This window comes from Chelonia mydas, chromosome 1 (assembly GCF_015237465.2).
Source record: "Chelonia mydas isolate rCheMyd1 chromosome 1, rCheMyd1.pri.v2, whole genome shotgun sequence".
Lineage (NCBI taxonomy): Eukaryota > Metazoa > Chordata > Testudines > Cheloniidae > Chelonia > Chelonia mydas.
This window is the reverse complement of record NC_057849.1, coordinates 126,056,493-126,075,145: the sequence shown is the minus strand read 5'-3', so window position 1 is coordinate 126,075,145 and position 18,653 is coordinate 126,056,493. Positions and strand designations below refer to the sequence as shown.

The 18,653-nt window shown below is 40.4% G+C and overlaps 2 long non-coding RNA genes across 2 annotated transcripts; both read left to right on the top strand.

Moving 5' to 3' along the window:
- Window positions 1–510: 510 nt before the first annotated feature.
- LOC122462115 lies at window positions 511–2,151 on the top strand. Its single transcript, XR_006284470.1, has 3 exons — window positions 511–564; window positions 1,371–1,488; window positions 2,120–2,151. It is a non-coding gene; the product is annotated as an uncharacterized LOC122462115 (long non-coding RNA).
- An 8,491-nt stretch (window positions 2,152–10,642) lies between these two features.
- On the top strand, window positions 10,643–17,155 carry LOC122462112. The gene is made up of 3 exons (XR_006284468.1): window positions 10,643–10,689; window positions 11,056–11,211; window positions 16,514–17,155. It is a non-coding gene; the product is annotated as an uncharacterized LOC122462112 (long non-coding RNA).
- The last annotated feature ends 1,498 nt before the right edge of the window (window positions 17,156–18,653 follow it).

Here is an 18,653-nt window from a genome sequence, read left to right as displayed (position 1 = left end):
AATGATATGAATGAGAAAAATGAAAATACATTTTTAAGGAGCTGTTATGCATGATGGAACTCTTTTGGTTTGTTTTACTTTCAGTTGTTTTGTAAGTTTAATCTTCCCCCACATCTGTACAATGTCGTTTATACAGCCTTTTAAATTAAGTCATATCTAAATTTCTTTTTAGCAATCTTTATTGCTGATGATACCAAACTTACACTCAACCAATACAAAATGAGTATCCAAGCTCACATGAAATGTGACATGGGAGATTTAAAAATTAAATTTTGAAAGGAGCTCTGTCATAGTAAAGCAATGAATTTGAAAATATCATAGGTGTTGTCATAAATATAAAGGGAAGGGTAAACCCCTTTAAACTCCCTCCTGGCCAGGGGAAAAATCCTCTCACCTGTAAAGGGTTAAGAAGCTAAAGGTAACCTCCTGGCACCTGACCAAAATGACTAATGAGGAGACAAGATACTTTCAAAAGCTGGGAGGAGGGAGAGAAACAAAGGGTCTGTGTCTGTCTGTATGCTGCTTTTGCTGGGGATAGACCAGGAATGGAGTCTTACAACTTTAGTAAGTAATGTAGCTAGGTATGTGTTAGATTATGATTTCTTTAAATGGCTGAGAAAAGAACTGTGCTGAATAGAATGACTATTCCTGTCTGTGTGGCTTTTTTGTAACTTAAGGTTTTGCCTAGAGGGATTCTCTATGTTTTGAATCTAATTACCCTGTAAGGTATTTACCATCCTGATTTTACAGAGGTGATTTCTTTACTTCTATTAAAAGTCTTCTTGTAAGAAAACTGAATGCTTTTTCATTGTTCTCAGATCCAAGGGTTTGGGTCTGTGGTCACCTATGCAAATTGGTGAGGATTTTTACCAAACCTTCCCCAGGAAGTGGGGTGCAAGGGTTGGGAGCATTTTGGGGGGAAAGACTTGTCCAAACTACGTTTCCCAGTAAACCCAGTTAGAGTTTGGTGGTGGCAGTGGAGAGCCAGGGACAAGAGATAAAATTAATTTGTATCTTGGGGAAGTTTTAACCTAAGCTGGTGAAAGTAAGCTTAGGAGGTTTTCATGCAGGTCCCCACATCTGTACCCTAGAGTTCAGAGTGGGGGAGGAACCTTGACAGGTGTATTACTTGGTATAATCCTATTTATAATGTACTCTAGTACATCATGTTCTCCATTGCATTTATCACTTGGCATTTATTACTCTTGAGGTATTTCAACACAATCTTTAAATCTGCTGTATGAAGTTAGTATAAAGTTCACTTTCCCATTGTTTTTAAGATGGGGGGTATTGGGGAGTATTTTTTTTAATTTCATGGTATTGGAATTTGAATCTCCTCTACTTTAACATTCTGTATGGACTTTTATTAGGGCTTGTGAACTTGTTCAACTTGACAAAATGAAGATTGAGTTTATTTGCCAGCAAAGATGGATTCAGGTCAGAAATGTTCTGGTAACTATCAATAGTAAGGCACTGATCTATCCACAGGTAGGTAGAGTATCTGATTACCTCAAAATCCTCTCAAGACCTTTTAATCCATCTTTACTAATCATGTCACAATAGGAAGAACATCTTCTGAATATGATAATTCCTAGGATAACCTCATTAGGATGAAAAAAACAACGAGGAGTCCTTGTGGCACCTTACAGACTAACAAATTTATTTGGGCATAAGCTTTCATGGGCTAAAACCCACTTCATCAGATGCATGGAGTGGAAAATACAGTAGGCAGGTATAAATATACAGCACATGAAAAGACAGGAGTTGCCTTACCAAGTGGGGGCTCAGTGCTAACGAGCCAATCCAATTAAGGTGGAAGTGGGCTCTTCTCAACAGTTGACAAGAAGGGGTGAATACCAAGGGAGGATACCAAGGATACAAATCACTTTTGTAGTTCTAATGAGGCCAACATAATCAAGGTGGCCCATTTCAAACAGTTGACAAGAAGGTGTGAGTATCAGCAGGGGGAAATTAATTTTTGTAGTGACCGATCCACTTCCAGTCCCAGTGTCAATTATAGAATCATAGAAATGTAGGGCTGTGAGGGATATCAATGGATATCTAGTCCAGACCCCTGCACTGAGACAGGACTAAATATCATCTCGACCATCTCTGACAGGTATTTGTCTAATCGGTCTAAAACATCCAGTGGTGGAGATTCCACATCCTCCCTGGGTAAGTTTTTCTAATGCTTCACCACCCTTACAGTTAGGTAGTTTTTTCCCTAAAATCTAACCTAATCTTCCTTGCTGAAGTTTAATCCATTACTTCTTCTCCTATCCTCAGTGAATAAGAACAATTTATAACTCTCCTCTTTATAACAACCTTTTATGTACTTAAAGACTGTTATCATATCCTCCTCACTCTTCTCCACACTAAACAATCTCAGTTTTTTCAATCTTTCATGTTTTCTAGACCTTTAATCATTTTTCCTGCTCTCCTCTGGACTTTATCCAATTTGTCCACATCATTCCCAAAGTGTGGTGCCCAGAACTGGACACCGTACTTCAGATGAGTCCCTATCAGTGCTGAGTAGAGTGGAAGAATTACTTCTCATAACTTGCTTACAAGGCTCCTTGCTAATACATTCCAGAATGATTTTTTTCTTTGCAACAGTATTATATTGTTTAATCATATTTAGTTGGTGATACTGTATAATCCTCAGATGTTTTTCTGAAGTACTCCTTCCTAGGCAGCTATTTCCCATTTTGTGTGTATGCAAAATTGATTATTCCTTTGTAAGCGTAGCACTTTGCATTTGTCCTTATTGAATTTCACTCTATATATTTCAGACCATTTTACAGTTTCTCCAGATCATTTTGAATCGTAATCCTGTCCTCTAAAGTGCTTGCAAACCCTCTCATCTTGGTATCATCTGCAGATTTTGTAAGTGTACTCTCTCTCTGTCACTATCCAATTAATTTATGAAGATATTTAATAGAACTGGACCTCGGACAGATCCCTGCAGGATTCCACTTGATAGGCAATTCCAGCTTGACTGTGAATCATTGATCATTCTTTCTCAGTATGAATTGCCAACCAGTTGTACACCCACCTTATAGTAGGTTCGTCTGGGCTATACTTCTCCAGTTTGTTTCTGAGAAGGTCATATCAGATTGGTATCAAAAGCCTCAGTAAAGTTAAGATATATCACATCTACTTTTCCCCCCATATCCACAAGGCTAGTTACCTTATCAAAGAAGGATATTAGGTTGGTTTGACATGATTTGTCCTTGACAAATCCATGTTAATGGTGTGACATTCTATACCTTGGGGGAGTGTTCTGTAACCCCCATATTCCTCATTTTCATATAATCATGATCTTACATATAAAGCATGCCTTGTAAGGTATCAGAAGAAAAGTTATGATCTGCTGAAAGTCATTTCTCTATCCACATATATGTATTATTAATGCATAATACGTTATGAAAATTGTGTTGTATGGTGGTCACTAAAACATACTGTAAGTTGGGGAATCAGCCAGATATTAGCTCCCCAAAGGCAACAGCAAAGAAAGTAACCAATGCCCGGGTGAGGTGTCAAACAGCTCATCAATAGCCATTGTTCAGCAAGGGAGCTACAATGTTTAGACTGTGTGCTTATATTTCCTTTCTTTTGATAACCACTCTGAATTTTTGCCTATCACTTATAATCACATAAAATCTATCTTTGTAGTTAATAAATCTGTTTGTTTATTCTACCTGAAGCAGTGTGTTTGGTTTGAAGCATGTCAGAGTCTCCCCTTGGGATAACAAGCCTGGTACATATCAATTTCTGTTTTAAATTGACAAACTCATATAAGTTTGCCACGTCCAGCAGGCATAACTGGAAGATGGAGGTTCCTAGGGTTGTGTATGGGGCCAGAGATGTTGGCTAGTGTCATTTGGTTGCACAATCCAAAGAGCAGCTTACATGCTAGAGGAAGTGCATGAACAGCCCAGGAATGGGGGTTCTCACAGCAGAGCAGGGTAAGGCTGGCTCCCAGACTCAAGGATTGGAGTGACCTAGCAGATCACCGGTCTAGATAACACCAGGGGAACGTCACAAATGGTTATCACCTTATGTCATAAATATAAAGGGAAGGGTAAACACCTTTATTTAAATCCCTCCTGGCCAGAGGAGAACCTTTTCACCTGTAAAGGGTTAAGAAGCTAAGACAACCTCGCTCGCACCTGACCAAAATGACCAATGAGGAGACAAGATACTTTCAAAGCTGGAGGGGGAGGGGAAACAAAGGGTTCTCTCTGTGTGTGTTGCTTTTGCCGGGACCAGAGCAGGAATGCAGGTCAGAACTCCTGTAAAAAGTCAGTAAGCAATCTAGTTAGTTATGCGTTAGATTCTGTTTTGTTTCAATGGCTGATAAAATAAGTTGTGCTGAATGGAATGTATATTCCTGTTTTTGTGTCTTTTTTTAACTTAAGGTTTAGCCTAGAGGGATTCTCTATGTTTCGAATCTGATTACCCTGTAAGGTATTTACCATCCTGATTTTACAGAGGTGATTCTTTTACTTTTTCTTTCATTAAAATTCTTCTTTTAAGAACCTGATTGTTTTTTCATTGTTCTTAAGATCCAAGGGTTTGGGTCTGTGTTCACCTATGCACATTGGTGAGGATTTTTATCAAGCCTTCCCCGGAAAGGGGGTGTAGGGGTTGGGGCGGGATTTTGGGGGGAAAGACGTCTCCAAGTGGGCTCTTTCCCTGTTATCTTGTTAGATGCTTGGTGGTTGCAGCAATAAAGTCCAGGGACAAAAGGTAAAATCGTTTGTACCTTGGGGAAGTTTTAACCTAAGCTGGTAAAAATAAGCTGAAGGGGTTTTTCATGCAGGTCCCCACATCTGCACCCTAGAGTTCAGAGTGGGGAAGGACCCTTGACACCTTACTATCACCTTTTTTTATATTCTAGGGGCATATAAATTGATTGTTTGATTATTTATTCCATTATCTTTCTGGGTATAGAAGTTAAACCAACAAGTCCTATAATTCCCCTTTTTTATAAGTAAGTACTACATTTGCCCTTTTCTAGTGCTCTGGGATCTCTCTCATATCCTCTGCAAGTTCTCAAAGATAATTGGTAATGGCTCTGACATTTCTTCAGCCCGTTCCTTAAGTATTCTAGGATCTGTTTCGCCAAGCTCTGCCAAGTTGAAGACATCTAACTTGTCTAAGGGCTTATCTACACTACTGCGCAGAGTCAATCTGAGATATGCAACTTCAGGTACATGAATACCATAGCTTAAATCGACATACTTAGATCTACTTACCGCGGTATCTTCACTGCGGTAAGTTGACAGCTGACACTCTCCCATCAACTCCGCTTCTCATTCTGGTGGAGTACCAGAGTCGACAGGAGAGTGCTCAGCAGTCGATTTATTGCATATATACTAGATGTGATAAATCAACCCCTGCTGGATTGATCACTGACCGCCAATCCAGCAGGTAGGGTAGACAAGCCATAAGTAATTCTTAACTTGTGCTTTCCCTATTTTAGCCTCAAAGCCTACCCCGTTTACACTGATGTTCATTGTGCTAATCGTCCAATCACTGGTAACCTTTTTGGTGAAGACTGAAACAATGTATTTAACACATCAGACCTTGCTGCATTTTCTTTTATTATCTTTCCTAACTCATTGATATAGAGATAATATTATAGATTATATAAGACTAAGGTGAGAAATAGCATTAAATGTTCAGACCCATTTCTTCTCAAGATATGGTTTAATTCTAGAATAAAATCAATATTATTATTTTTGGAATGAGATATTTTGCAAAGCGTAACATATTACTGAAATATACACTCTAGCCCCAAACTAATATACAATTCCTGCAATAAAAGGGACTTGATGTTAATCTATGAGGTCACCAAGGTGCTTTATTAAAAAGAGACATAGTATTACTCACAAGAGAAAGCCCTGCAACTACCAAAAAAAAAAAAAAGGCAAGTGAATGAAATTGCAGAATGACTGGTATAGATACAGGGTCTATGGGTGGTACTTCAGGATCCAGCAGACAAACTGCATATGGCACACGAGTAATAAGACAAAAACTTGAACTGTTAGCCTTAGCAACAGGAAATATCACTTGGCTTCTGGCAAGAACTGTACATTACGTGAGGCTAGCATTTAACTAAAACAAAAATCAGCTATGCAAGAAGAAATAATCACAGCATTTGTTAAACAGTTTAATGGTAGTGATTAGATGAGAAATTTTTGATGAGAAAAATTCTCTTCAGTGAATGTGAGCTTAAAATACTGTAGCAAGAAGCTAATCCTCTGTCAACTGAAGTTTATGACAAACTTCCCATTGACTTAAAAAGTGAAGGATCAGGCCTCCAATACATAACTGTGTATTTTCCTCTTTGTAATAATACTGCATTGGATACTTATCTTTGTTAAATAACTGTGAATGTAATTATATATGATTCTACAGACATGTAAAACCATTATCTACATTTATATAGATAATGTTTCAGAATTAAAAACAAGGCACAATGCTATTTTAAAACTTAACAACATCCAAGATTTCTTGAACACTATATTTCTTATTATTTCTTATTACTGCATGGACCTACCCTGAATGAGAAGTCTTTTGCCCTGGACCTTGTCAACTAAACATGGTGAAAATACAGAACATTTAATTATCGACTGACAAAGTCACAAAGCTATCATAGAATCCTTCTCTAGGAACAATGCACAGAACACAGACAAAAGTAGTATCTTAATTATAACTTTATCAGATATGAGATACTAGAGTGCAGGGAAGAATTTGCAATACTTCAGGAAAGGAGGAAGATAGCTCCCTTGTGAGATTCAAAATATATTACAATCTCAGCCCAATCACACAGAACAAAAGCAAATGATTAAAATGAGTCGAAAAGACCTTGATAGTAAAGGGAATACCACTACATTTCTATATTCAGCCAAATACTGATATTACTGATAAGAAGCACTATTATATTTATACCGCAGCCCCATTAAATGGTGATCATATTATAAATTAAACTATTTCGGGTGAGACTCTATGCCACTTATGCTATATGCTTTATTCATCCATTCAAGAGGTACTCTCACTGGTAAAACAATCCATACAATATATCATGGAGTTGACTACATAATACACTCTAAATCATTGTAAGCCTGCAATGCAGGCATTTTTGTGTGCTCTCATCTGTTTGGAGCATTGTGTTTCCTATATAATTAGAAAAAGAAATGGCAATAATGTAAAAAAAGGCACACATTTTCTTTCACTGACTTCTTAAATATCATTGCCTACTTCTTCACAACTGATGTACAGTGAATGTATTTGAATACCTGCTCATATAAACTATTTCAAGATGCACAGCTCTTTCTGGCATTCATTCACGTTGACCACATTTGAGATAGAGAATCTTAAAAATCAGAGACGAATAAAGGTCTATTAGATCATCTAGGCTGGTGCACATATTCTAGTGAGGGACCCGTGTGAGATATTGTATTCTCCTGACAATCCAGGATTATTCCTTACAGTACATTTTTAGTGCTTGGTCCAGTACATTTCAGTTTTAAATGTTTCAAGAACTGATTCTTCCAATATTTCTGTTAGAAAAAATGTTCTATAATTTGGTCAAGAGATGGGCTGTTCTTATCAGTACCAAGTGACAACACTTGCAGGTAGAACATGTTACTTTTTTTTTTCTAAAAATTGAAACAATTTCTACAGGAATATAACTGAAACTGAAAAATCTGCTTAAATTTCATACTTGATGGTCAGTCACCTGAGGGTACTGAGAAATAGGAAACTTAAGACATTGCCATCATGGTGCTTCTGACTCATATGGTTAAGATTGGTCATGGTTCAATAAAGCTCAGTCATGCTCATTTTTTCCTAAGCTTTGGAATTTATGTGCAAACATTTTTGCTAAAGATCAGATCAACAATATCATCTGTGAATCGTGTAGTGAATCCACATTATTCGTAAACAATACATAGGTTCATGTAGAGTTGCCTGTGTAATGGAATGGAATCATAAATGATCAGATGCTTTGAAGTAGCATGGAACTGCTGGCCATGTATGTGCCCTGTGTCATCTGAGCTTTGAAACAGATGCTAGCCAGCGGCTTGTTTTCCCTTCACAGAAGCTGATATGGGATTGAGTTCTCTACTTCTGCTCACATGAGCATTCCCAATCAGATACTTTCACACGTAAGGAGTATTTATAAAAGTAGGAGTTGGCATGGACGCTAAACAACAATCCTTCACATTTGCATTATTGACAGTCAACATTTGATGTGTATTGTGGCAGTTTTATTTGCCACTGCTGGGTTTCTAATAATTAACAATAGCAGTTATGTGTCAGCTTTTTAGGTATTTGACACCTGGGAAATTTCCAGGAGATATCAAGATCTCCCTCATGCCCATCTTGCAGGAAGCCTTAAAGATACTGCTGAATGGTTTATATATCCTTAGAAAAACGTTCCCCCATTCTTTGTGATAGTGTTCTATTCAATAAGGGGAAAATTCACTCTGGCATGGAGGGTATGCACAAGGTCTTCTACACCATTTATGTACTACAGTACATTGTGTGCAGCTGGGGCTGCCAATGACAGACACACTAGGAAGTCTCTGCACACCTATATGAAGTGGAAGGGGTTTTGCAAGGCTGGAAGTTTGCAATGTGGTGAGCCAGCTGAAGCGCCACAGAATAACGCATTATCATTATTATTACTTGAACACCAATAGCATGTAAGGCATTCTGCAAATAAATAAGGAGGCATGGACTTTATTCCAGAAAAATAACAAAGTCAATGGAATTAAAATAAAGAGTTTTTCATGAGGAAGAGTACCCATGCTCAAATATTCTATAAAGAGTTACCTACCTAAGGTGTTATTTGATACAGCATTATTTGGTCAAGCTGACGAAAATGAGTACAATTGCAAATTATTTTAACTCTTTCTAGTCCAAGTGGCAATGTGATTTTTTTCTAGTTTGTGTTGACCGAGAAAATACCACACTGTTAAGAGTCTTCTGTCCCTCAGTGAAGATTTGTTGTGACTTCATAGGACAAACCTACTTTGAAGTGTCTATTTTACATTATCTATCTGCTGCTGATATAACCAGTACTCCTTCTACCTTGTGTTCCCCATTATAAACACAATATATTGCACATAGTGACCTTTTCTCCTGCCAATTTGCTTAAATTTTAAATCATGACAGCTTAATTGAGCAGAAAAGATTACTTCCTATTTAACATGTTCATCAGTGCAAAACTATATTTATTCAAATGTTAGGTAATAGATCAATAGATGTTTCAGTCTTTTTAAAAGCATTTTTATATGTGACGAAAACATGACCCAGTGCAGGTATGACCTTGAAAATGCTTATTTTGTCATATCCTGTTATCAGTCAAGGAAACCCATGAAGAAATTTTCGTTTTGTTCATCGTGTCATGCTATGTGCGTCATTATCCTGAATGACTGAAAAACTACACACTAATTTTTTTCACTTTTTACTTCAATGGCTAACCACGAAGGCTAAGTCCACTAGTCACCAACCAAGTATTCAAAAACATAAAAAAATTGCTGTACCTTAAAAGATAATATGGTTTAGCTAAAAATGGGCACCTTTAAACCTGTTTTTAAATATCCACATATCAAGTTATTTCTTCTTTACATATAAATTATTAGTTTGAAATGACTAATGGTTCAAAGCTAATGGTTCTATGCCACTCATTTAGCAGTGCCAATTACTTTTCTACAGCTAGTCTGAAAATTTTGATCAAAACTAAATGTGGATTAAAAAGGTAAACATTTTTTTTTAAATATTCATGATTTCTTCGCCCCAACCCCCTCCCCCCCCCCCCTCAAAAAAACCCACCACCTATAAAATTCCAGGGCAGATACTGAAATTCAATTTGAAATTCATTTTCTGCAAATGTGTGCTTGTTGACTTACCTGGTAAAGTTTATTGCTGAAGTCAGTCACAAAAAGCAAATTCAAAAGAAGTGTACAAATGGTTGAAGCATGTTCACTTAACATTCAGATGAATATTCACTGGTTGGTTGGTTTGTTTCCATTTTTGTAACCAATTCAATTCACAGGGTATGAATAACATAAGGCCTCTTGAGAAGTAAAGATTAGGAAGGGTTTACAACTGAGGCAAATGCAGTGTGTAGTAATTCATTATATTGAATGTATTAATTCATTATAAATCACATTATAAATAATGATATTAACCTCCTTGATTTTCTCTGGTAAACAGAGGTATGATTTGTTGACTTGATTGTGCTTATGATTTGTTTTTCTTTTATGTTTGTAGGGTATTTGTGTAATTAGTTAATGTGAATAACCTAGACTACATTTTTAAATATGAAAATATTTTAAGTTATTCATAAATAATACAATAAATAAATTTCTCAAGCAATGCCGTGTTCTTGGTGCATGTTAAAAAAATAGATGAAGAATTATACTGGTTCTTTATTAATGAACTATAAGCCCTCCCGCCCCGCCCCCCACAAAATAAAACAACAACAACCCACAATGAATTGTACCAATGATGTAAGGGCTGTATCCCAGTTTATTAGTAAGGTACCTGGGAGATTAGAAAGCTGGTGAAGCCAACATATGAAAGCTTAACTTGTCTTTTTTTTTTTAATGGCAATCTGATGCAGTGTCTCGATGAGTCTGCAACCAACTAACTGAATCAATTTCAAGAGAGGTATGACTTATTGTCATTCATTTTAATGAAATGTTAATACTGAAGCATAATTATGACTACTTCACTGAGGATTATCATTCTAGAAATGTCCACCTAATGCTTCTGCTGTCTGTGGCTCAACTTCCCAGTGCCAGTAGCAAAAAGGGTTGATTCACAGAGTAGCATTATGCAGAATCCTGTTAGATGCTGCAACATTCTTTTGTGTAAATCTTCTTATGTGAATCCAGCTCAGGTCAGCTGTGACAGAAAATTGTCATTATCTGATCTCTGTTCACTGGTGTAAGTGGCATGAGTTGATGATCTCTTTGTGGATAGATGTCCATTGTCAGAAAACCTATCATTTAGCAATTTTTTCTCTTTTGTTAGCAGTGGAAACAAAGCAGCTGAAGACTGAATCAAATAAGAACAACAAACATTTTGTTAGCACAGGCTTCTTCACGCTGCTGACCTCCCTTCTTTCCCATCACCAGTTTGCCTCAGTCATAACCTTATTAAGGATGTACCACTTCTAGGGATGAGAAGGTACTTCTTACCCTCTTTGTGACTAACAATGCATGCTTCAATTGTGATGAAAACCTTGTATGATCATTGGTTGGTATAAATATTGTTTTATACTATTGCAATGGTATGTATTTCATGTAACATGCTTGATAACAACATGAAAGGACTCCATGCTTATGAAAATTCATTGACTCTTTACTAAGAGAACAATTTACTAAGATGCCACGGCTGCAGCTAGCTTGCTAGCCACATGCACACGGACTCACTTTCTGGTACTTCATCCAAATTCTTCCTTCTTGAAACCTTTCAGAGTAACAGCCGTGTTAGTCTGTATTCGCAAAAAGAAAAGGAGTACTTGTGGCACCTTAGAGACTAACCAATTTATTTGAGCATAAGCTTTTGTGAGCTACAGCTCACTTCATCGGATGCATACTGTGGAAAATACAGAAGACATTCTTATACATACAAACCATGAAAAAATGGGTGTTTACCACTACAAAAGGTTTTCTCTCCCCCCACCCCACTCTCCTGCTGGTAATAGCTTATCTAAAGTGATCACTCTCCTTACCATATGTATGATAATCAAGGTGGGCCATTTCCAGCACAAATCCAGGGTTTAACAAGAACGTCTGAGGAACAGGGGGCGGGGGGTGGAACGCCACTAGCCGTCACGTTCAGCCCCCAACTAAAACCTCTCCAACGCATTATTAAGGATCTACAACCTATCCTGAAGGATGACCCAACACTCTTACAAATCTTGGGAGACAGGCCAGTCCTTGCCTACAGACAGCCCCCCAACCTGAAGCAAATACTCACCAGCAACCACATACCACACAACAAAACCACTAACCCAGGAACCTATCCTTGCAACAAAGCCCGTTGCCAATTGTGCCCACATATCTATTCAGGGGACACCATCACAGGGCCTAATAACATCAGCCACGCTATCAGAGGCTCGTTCACCTGCACATCTACCAATGTGATATATGCCATCATGTGCCAGCAATGCCCCTCTGCCATGTACATTGGTCAAACCGGACAGTCTCTATGTAAAAGAATAAATGGACACAAATCAGATGTCAAGAATTATAACATTCATAAACCAGTCGGAGTACACTTCAATCTCTCTGGTCACGCGATTACAGACATGAAAGTTGCGATATTACAACAGAAAAACTTCAAAACCAGACTCCAGCAAGAGACTGTTGAATTGGAATTCATTTGCAAATTGGGTACAATTAACTTAGGCTTGAATAGAGACTGGGAGTGGCTAAGTCATTATGCAAGGTAACCTATTTCCCCTTGTTTTTTCCTACCTACACCCCCCCACACACCCCTCAGACGTTCTTGTTAAACCCTGGATTTGTGCTGGAAATGGCCTACCTTGATTATCATACACATTGTAAGGAGCGTGATCACTTTAGATAAGCTATTAGCAGCAGGAGAGTGGGGTGGGGGGAGAGAAAACCTTTTGTAGTAGTAAACACCCATTTTTTCATGGTTTGTATGTATAAGAACAGCATCTGTATTTTCTACAGTATGCATCCGATGAAGTGAGCTGTAGCTCACGAAAGCTTATGCTCAAATAAATTGGTTAGTTTCTAAGGTGCCACAAGTACTCTTTTTCTTGAAACCTGTGCTACTCCCTCCAAGTTCCATGCGGGTTGCTACAAAGTGTGACCATTTATTAATTATAAATTAGAAGTATGACATATAAACTTTTAACCATCATTCTAGAAATTATTTTCCTGCTGCATACAAATCAAAGGTTAATATATTCTCAGATAAACAACTCCCTTTGAGGGAACAGGAAATATCTTTTACTGGCGCTCAATGAGAGGCTAGGACCTAGCCCTATATTCCTTACTCAGACATAAATTCCATTAAATTGAATGGTAGATATTCCTGAATAAGGACCGTAAGTCTATCTCCATAATAAGGCTTTGCTTAGTGTGTATTAAGTATCACATTTGAGAACCAACACAAATGAATCTGTATTTACATTAGAAAACTTTTATCTTAACATCCCTTTCTTTTCACTGTGAACAGGCCTCCTATTTTTATCAAAATGTATCTGAGTCTCAGCTGCTTTGATAACATTAGTAAGTTGGCTGCTGTGTTCAAATGCTGGAAGTTGAGGAAATGAATCCTGTGGCACCTTTTGCCTAAAGTAACCCGAAATTTTGATTAGAATAACTAGTCAGAGAGAGGTCTTACCTTGAGATCCCATAGTTGATATATATCTGTTAAGGGAAGGGCATTTCAAAGGGTAAAGAGGTGGGCTGGATTGGAGACAGTGTTGTGAGAGTAAGGAGAGATGGATTTAAACATATCAGAAAAGTGTCAGAGCAAAGGATAAGGATGCTGAGTCTCACCTGGAGGCTGGGAACACAATGTCTGTGAAAATCCTGGTGTTCCAGGAGGCAGTGGAAGGTGATTTGCTCTGAGCTATCCAAATCTCTTGCTTATTTTTTTTTCCCCACATGTTAATAAGTATAACTAGGTAGAGTAAGTCATTAAACACGATACTAACTTATTGGGCATTTCAATATAAAACAGCACTGTGCTGCTGAGAACAACCTAATGTACCACTCGCAGTGCTGAAGTCCTCAATTAAAATGCTAATTAACACTTTTCTTTGTAAGAAACAACGTGATTTGGTTATAATCCCATTTCCTGTGTTCCTTTCAGCAATATGGATTGACAAACCAGGGTAACAACAGTGCATCACAGTTGCCTGAGAAATGTTTTTGTTTTGCTCTCTCCATAGAGAGATCTGATATATAGTACAAGAAAACATTAACCAGAGAACTGGATGAAGCGCTGTCTCAGAATTGGACAAGATATTCTGGATAATCTGAGTGAAAAAGGTGTCAGAGAGAATCCCAACACCTAGCACAGAGTCAGAACTGTTGGCCAAATGGCAGGGCCCCTATAAAGTTATATAGCAGGTAGGCCCAGTAGATTATGAAATTAGAAACCCTGATAAAAGAAAGACTAAATAGATCTACCATGTGAACCTCTTGAAGTTATGGAAAGCCCAAGGGGGATTATTTATAGCCTTTCACCCTCCAGATTTGAAACTGGGCACACAAATATTCAACATTTTAACTACTGGGACCATATGTGTTAAGGAGAATCTCTTCGCCAATTAGAAGACCCAAGTCCAACGTCTGGAAGCTATATTCTCTACAGTCTTTTCAGCTCTGCCAGGGTGAATACACTTGGCTTCCCACAATATACAACTGGAACCAGGACAACAGATCAGAGAAATGCTTTGACCTCTTCCCAGGAAAATAAGGGAGATTTTAAAGCAAGAGCTCCAGACCATGCTGTAGCCCAGAGTGATTGAAGTGTCACATAGTGAGTCACAACTGAGGAAGCCCAATTGTCTTAGTGCCCAAACGACATGATACAACTTACTTCTGCATAGACTTCAGGAAAATCAATGCTATCTGAAAATGTAATGCATATCCCATATCCTATGTATACAAATACCCCACTGGGTGAGGCTCATATATTACCACTTAGGCCTTACGAAGCGGTATTGAAAAATCCCTCTCATTTCAGGCTCACATTAAAAAAAAATTGCCTTTGCACCTTCTTTTGGGCTATATCATTTCCAAACCTTGGCATTTTGGCCTTCACAGGCTCCAAGGATTTTTTCAGTGGCTTATGGCCTTAAATCCCATTCCTTAAACCCACAATGGTATTGCTGTCCCCACCGTTGTAGGGAACCTATTTTACACACATGGACTTCATCAAACAGTTCATCTTCCAGATGACTGCTGCAGAAGTCAAGTTGGGGGCTTTCTTGTCCAAGGAGACGAACGAGGAAGAGCACACCGTTATCCATCTGAGCAGGAAACTATTTTCCTGAGTGAGGGCCTACTTAGTTAGGTGCATGGAGGTGCTCTGCTACTACCTTACTGGGACAATGTTTATCCTGGTTTCTGACCATGTCCCTCCTTAGATGGCTGAACATCATGAAGGACATCGGTTCATGAGATGGTACTAGGGTTGCCAACCCTCCTGGTTTTGCTGGGAGTCTCCCAGAGGCTACTGAAGCCAAACTGGGAGATTTTAGGTGGTTCCCTACCTGTCATGGCCCCGCGCTGCTCCCGGAAGAGTCCAGCACGTCCCTGAAGCCCCTGGGGGGCGAGGGGAATGTGAGGGGTCTCCACATGCTGCCCATGCCCCGAGCACCAACTCCACAGCTCCCATTGGCTGGGAACTGCGGTCAATGGGAACAGCGGGGGCGCTGCCTGCAGGAAGGGGCAGTGTGTGGAATCCCCTCCCCCCACCTCACCCGGGGCTGCAGAGATGTTCTGGCCACTTCTGGGAACAGTGCCTGGAGGGGGAAGTGTGCGGAGCTCCCTAGCCCTGCTTACCTTGGGTGGCTCCTGGTCTTCAGCGCAGAGGGACTAAGGCAAGCTCCACCCACACAGTTCCTGGTCAATGGAAGCTTCAGAGTCAGCACTCAGGGCGTGGGCAGCACGGAGGCTACAGCCCCCTCCCCCGGGGCCACAGAGATGTGCTGGCCACTTGGGGAATGGTGTGGGGACAGGACAGGCAGGGAGCCTGCCTTAGCCCTGCTGCACCACCGACCAGGAGTCACCCAAGGTAAGCGCCACCCAGCCGGAGCCTGCACCCCTCACTCCCTCCTGCATCCCAACCCCCTACCCCAGCCCTGAGCCGCCTCCCGTAGCCTGCACCAAGCACCCCCTCCTGCAGCCCAACTCCCTCTCCCACCTATGAGTCCCTCCAGCACCCAAACTCCCTCCCAGAGCCTGCATCCCTCACCCCCTCTCACACCCCAATCCCGTGCCCCAGTCTTAAGCCCATTCCTGGAGCCTGCGCCCCCTTCCACACCCCCAACCAATTCCCCCCAGACCTGAGCCCCCTCCAGCACCCAAACTCCCTCCCAGAGTTTGCAACCCACACCCCTTCCTGCACCCCCAACCCCCTGCCCCAGGCTTAGCCCAGAGCCCCCTCCCACACTCTGAACCCCTTGGCCCCAGCCCAGAGCCCTCACTCCTTCCTGTGCCCCACCCCCCACCCCAGCCCAGTGAAAGTGAGTGAGGGTGGGACAGAGCAAGGAATGGAGGGAGGGGGGATGTAGTGAGTGGGAGGGGGCCCCAGAGAAGGGGCGGAGCTTGGGTAAGGGGGCAGAAGAGGGGGTGGGGCAAGGGTGTTTGGGTTTGTGTGATTAGACAGTTGGCAACCCTAGATGGTATCTGTCCCTACAACTTTTCTTGTTCCAAGTTCAACATAGGGAAAGGAATACTCGTCTCAATGCCATTTTTTTCTTTCCCCCTTCCAGGATGGATGGGAGCACCTGAGGGAAACCAGCACCCCAAGCCTGTCCAGAGTGGGATGGAGTGTGATGGGGCATACAAACCTCATACTGGCAAGGAGGTGGTTAATGAGAGAATATGGACTCATTTGGGTCCACCCCACTACACATGTAGCAGATGTCAAGAAGGGAGTTTAAAAGAGACGACCAAGCTCTGTTTGGGACTGAGCAGGAAGGAGAGCAGAGCTCTGCTTTTCTCTTCCTGAGGGGAGACTGGTTTCAGCCAAGAGTCTGGAACAATTTGCTGCCTGGATGATCCTCCCAGTGGATGTAATGACTAGGCCCAGGAAGACTGACTAAAAGGGCTGGCTGTATGAAGATAAGCTACTCTCCTGAGTAGCAGAGTGGGGTCCTACTGAAGACTTTGGATCTATAGTATTTTGGGGGGGACTTTAATATTGCAGAAGGGGGGAACTTGAATCATGTCCTGGCCCAAGAGCCAAGTCACAGGTGGATCTCTGAAAGACAAGACCAGCTGTCACCCAGCTGCGCCAGATGGGGAGACAGCTACTATACCATGCCTAGCCATGTGGAGACATTCCAGTGGTAAGTCTACTATTTCCTAGTACTGCACACTTTTAGAGGAATTATGATGAATATCGACAAGGATAGGCCAAATTCATCGTTTGGCTCTATGTGTTTAATTATTAGAGCCAACCTTAAAGTGAAGTATTTATTCTTCAGAGAAATTTAAATGGGGAAAATATAACTGAGAGTATTGTTTATCTGTTGTTTTGGAGCATGGGGTTCCAACCTTTGGCCGGTGCCACGAGGGAACTGCAAGTCTTCTCAGTGTGGGTTGGGAGGAGTGTGAACCAAATGTCCAGCTGTGTGCTTCCAATGCTGAAGAACCACCGATCATCAAACAAATAAACAAAAAAACAAAGAAACAAAAAACAATGGAACCTCTCTGGCTCTATGACTGGCCCCAAGAAACTGGGAGTTGTCAGTGGCTGTAGCAACTAGAGAGGCTGGCAGGATCAGTAGAGTAGGGAAAATGCCAGACTCCCGTCCCCACTCCAGAAGCTATCCTAGGCAGGGGGTGGAAACGGGAGCAGAGAGTGTTGGGTTACTCCTTCTGAGCCACCTCCAGGGCTTTTCTTCATACCCTCATCAAACAGAGACCCAACACCTGAGGTTGTTCTCTGCTCCCACGGGGCCACAATGGCACCAAGGTATCCTGCTCTCCACATCATCCCTGGATTTTCAGGCAAGTGTGGTGAAGAAAGGAAGTCACCGGCACACCTACCAGTCATCCTGATTTGTCTGGGAAAATCCAGAATTTTCAAAATCTGCCTCTGAAAACTATATATATATTCTTGGTGCATGCAAGTGGTTCAGTGTAAAGTATGATTTACTTTCTATGTACATTGTCTACACAAAAATCTAGATAACAGCACTGGGCCTGATTCTGATCTCAATTATGCCAGTTTTACATGGTGTAGCTCAACTGACTGCAAGGGAGCTATGTCCTGATTTACACATGTCTGAGTGCAGAATTGGGTCCAATACATCATTTAGCATAAGGTACTACAATATAGATTTCTTAAACTCCTAATTAGAATAAACATCTAACAAATTTCTCAGGTGCTTTGTCATTAATTTCCTTGTGTCTCCAGCATTTGAATTCCTAGTAGTTATGATTTAAAGAGGAGATCATCCTTCAACAGGGGGTTTCCTCTTCATGGCTCTCTTGTTTTTTACAGTATTTTTTCGAGTGTCATCTAGCATGGCTCAGGTACTTTGTTATTATTTAAGAGAAAGGTAGTTCATCTTTGTGGCTTTTAAAGTAACTTTTAAAGCATTTAAAATAACTTTGAAAGGACACACTTCCTTGTTTGCTTGTTTCAGGTTTAATGTCTTTGTCCCAGCAGAAGATACCATAAATCTAGTGAGAAGAAGTAAAGAAACAGAAAGAGCAGGAGTGAAAAAGAGAGATAATTCTTTGAGTGAAAAGTAAAATAAACTACCAGCCTCTGGGAAAGTCTCTAAAATATAGAACACAACTGATGGCTTCAAAAAAGATAAGATAGTAAAAAGAGAATGATTTAAATCTCACAGGTTTTGGGGTGACAGTAATTAGATTATTGGATCTTGAGCCACAATA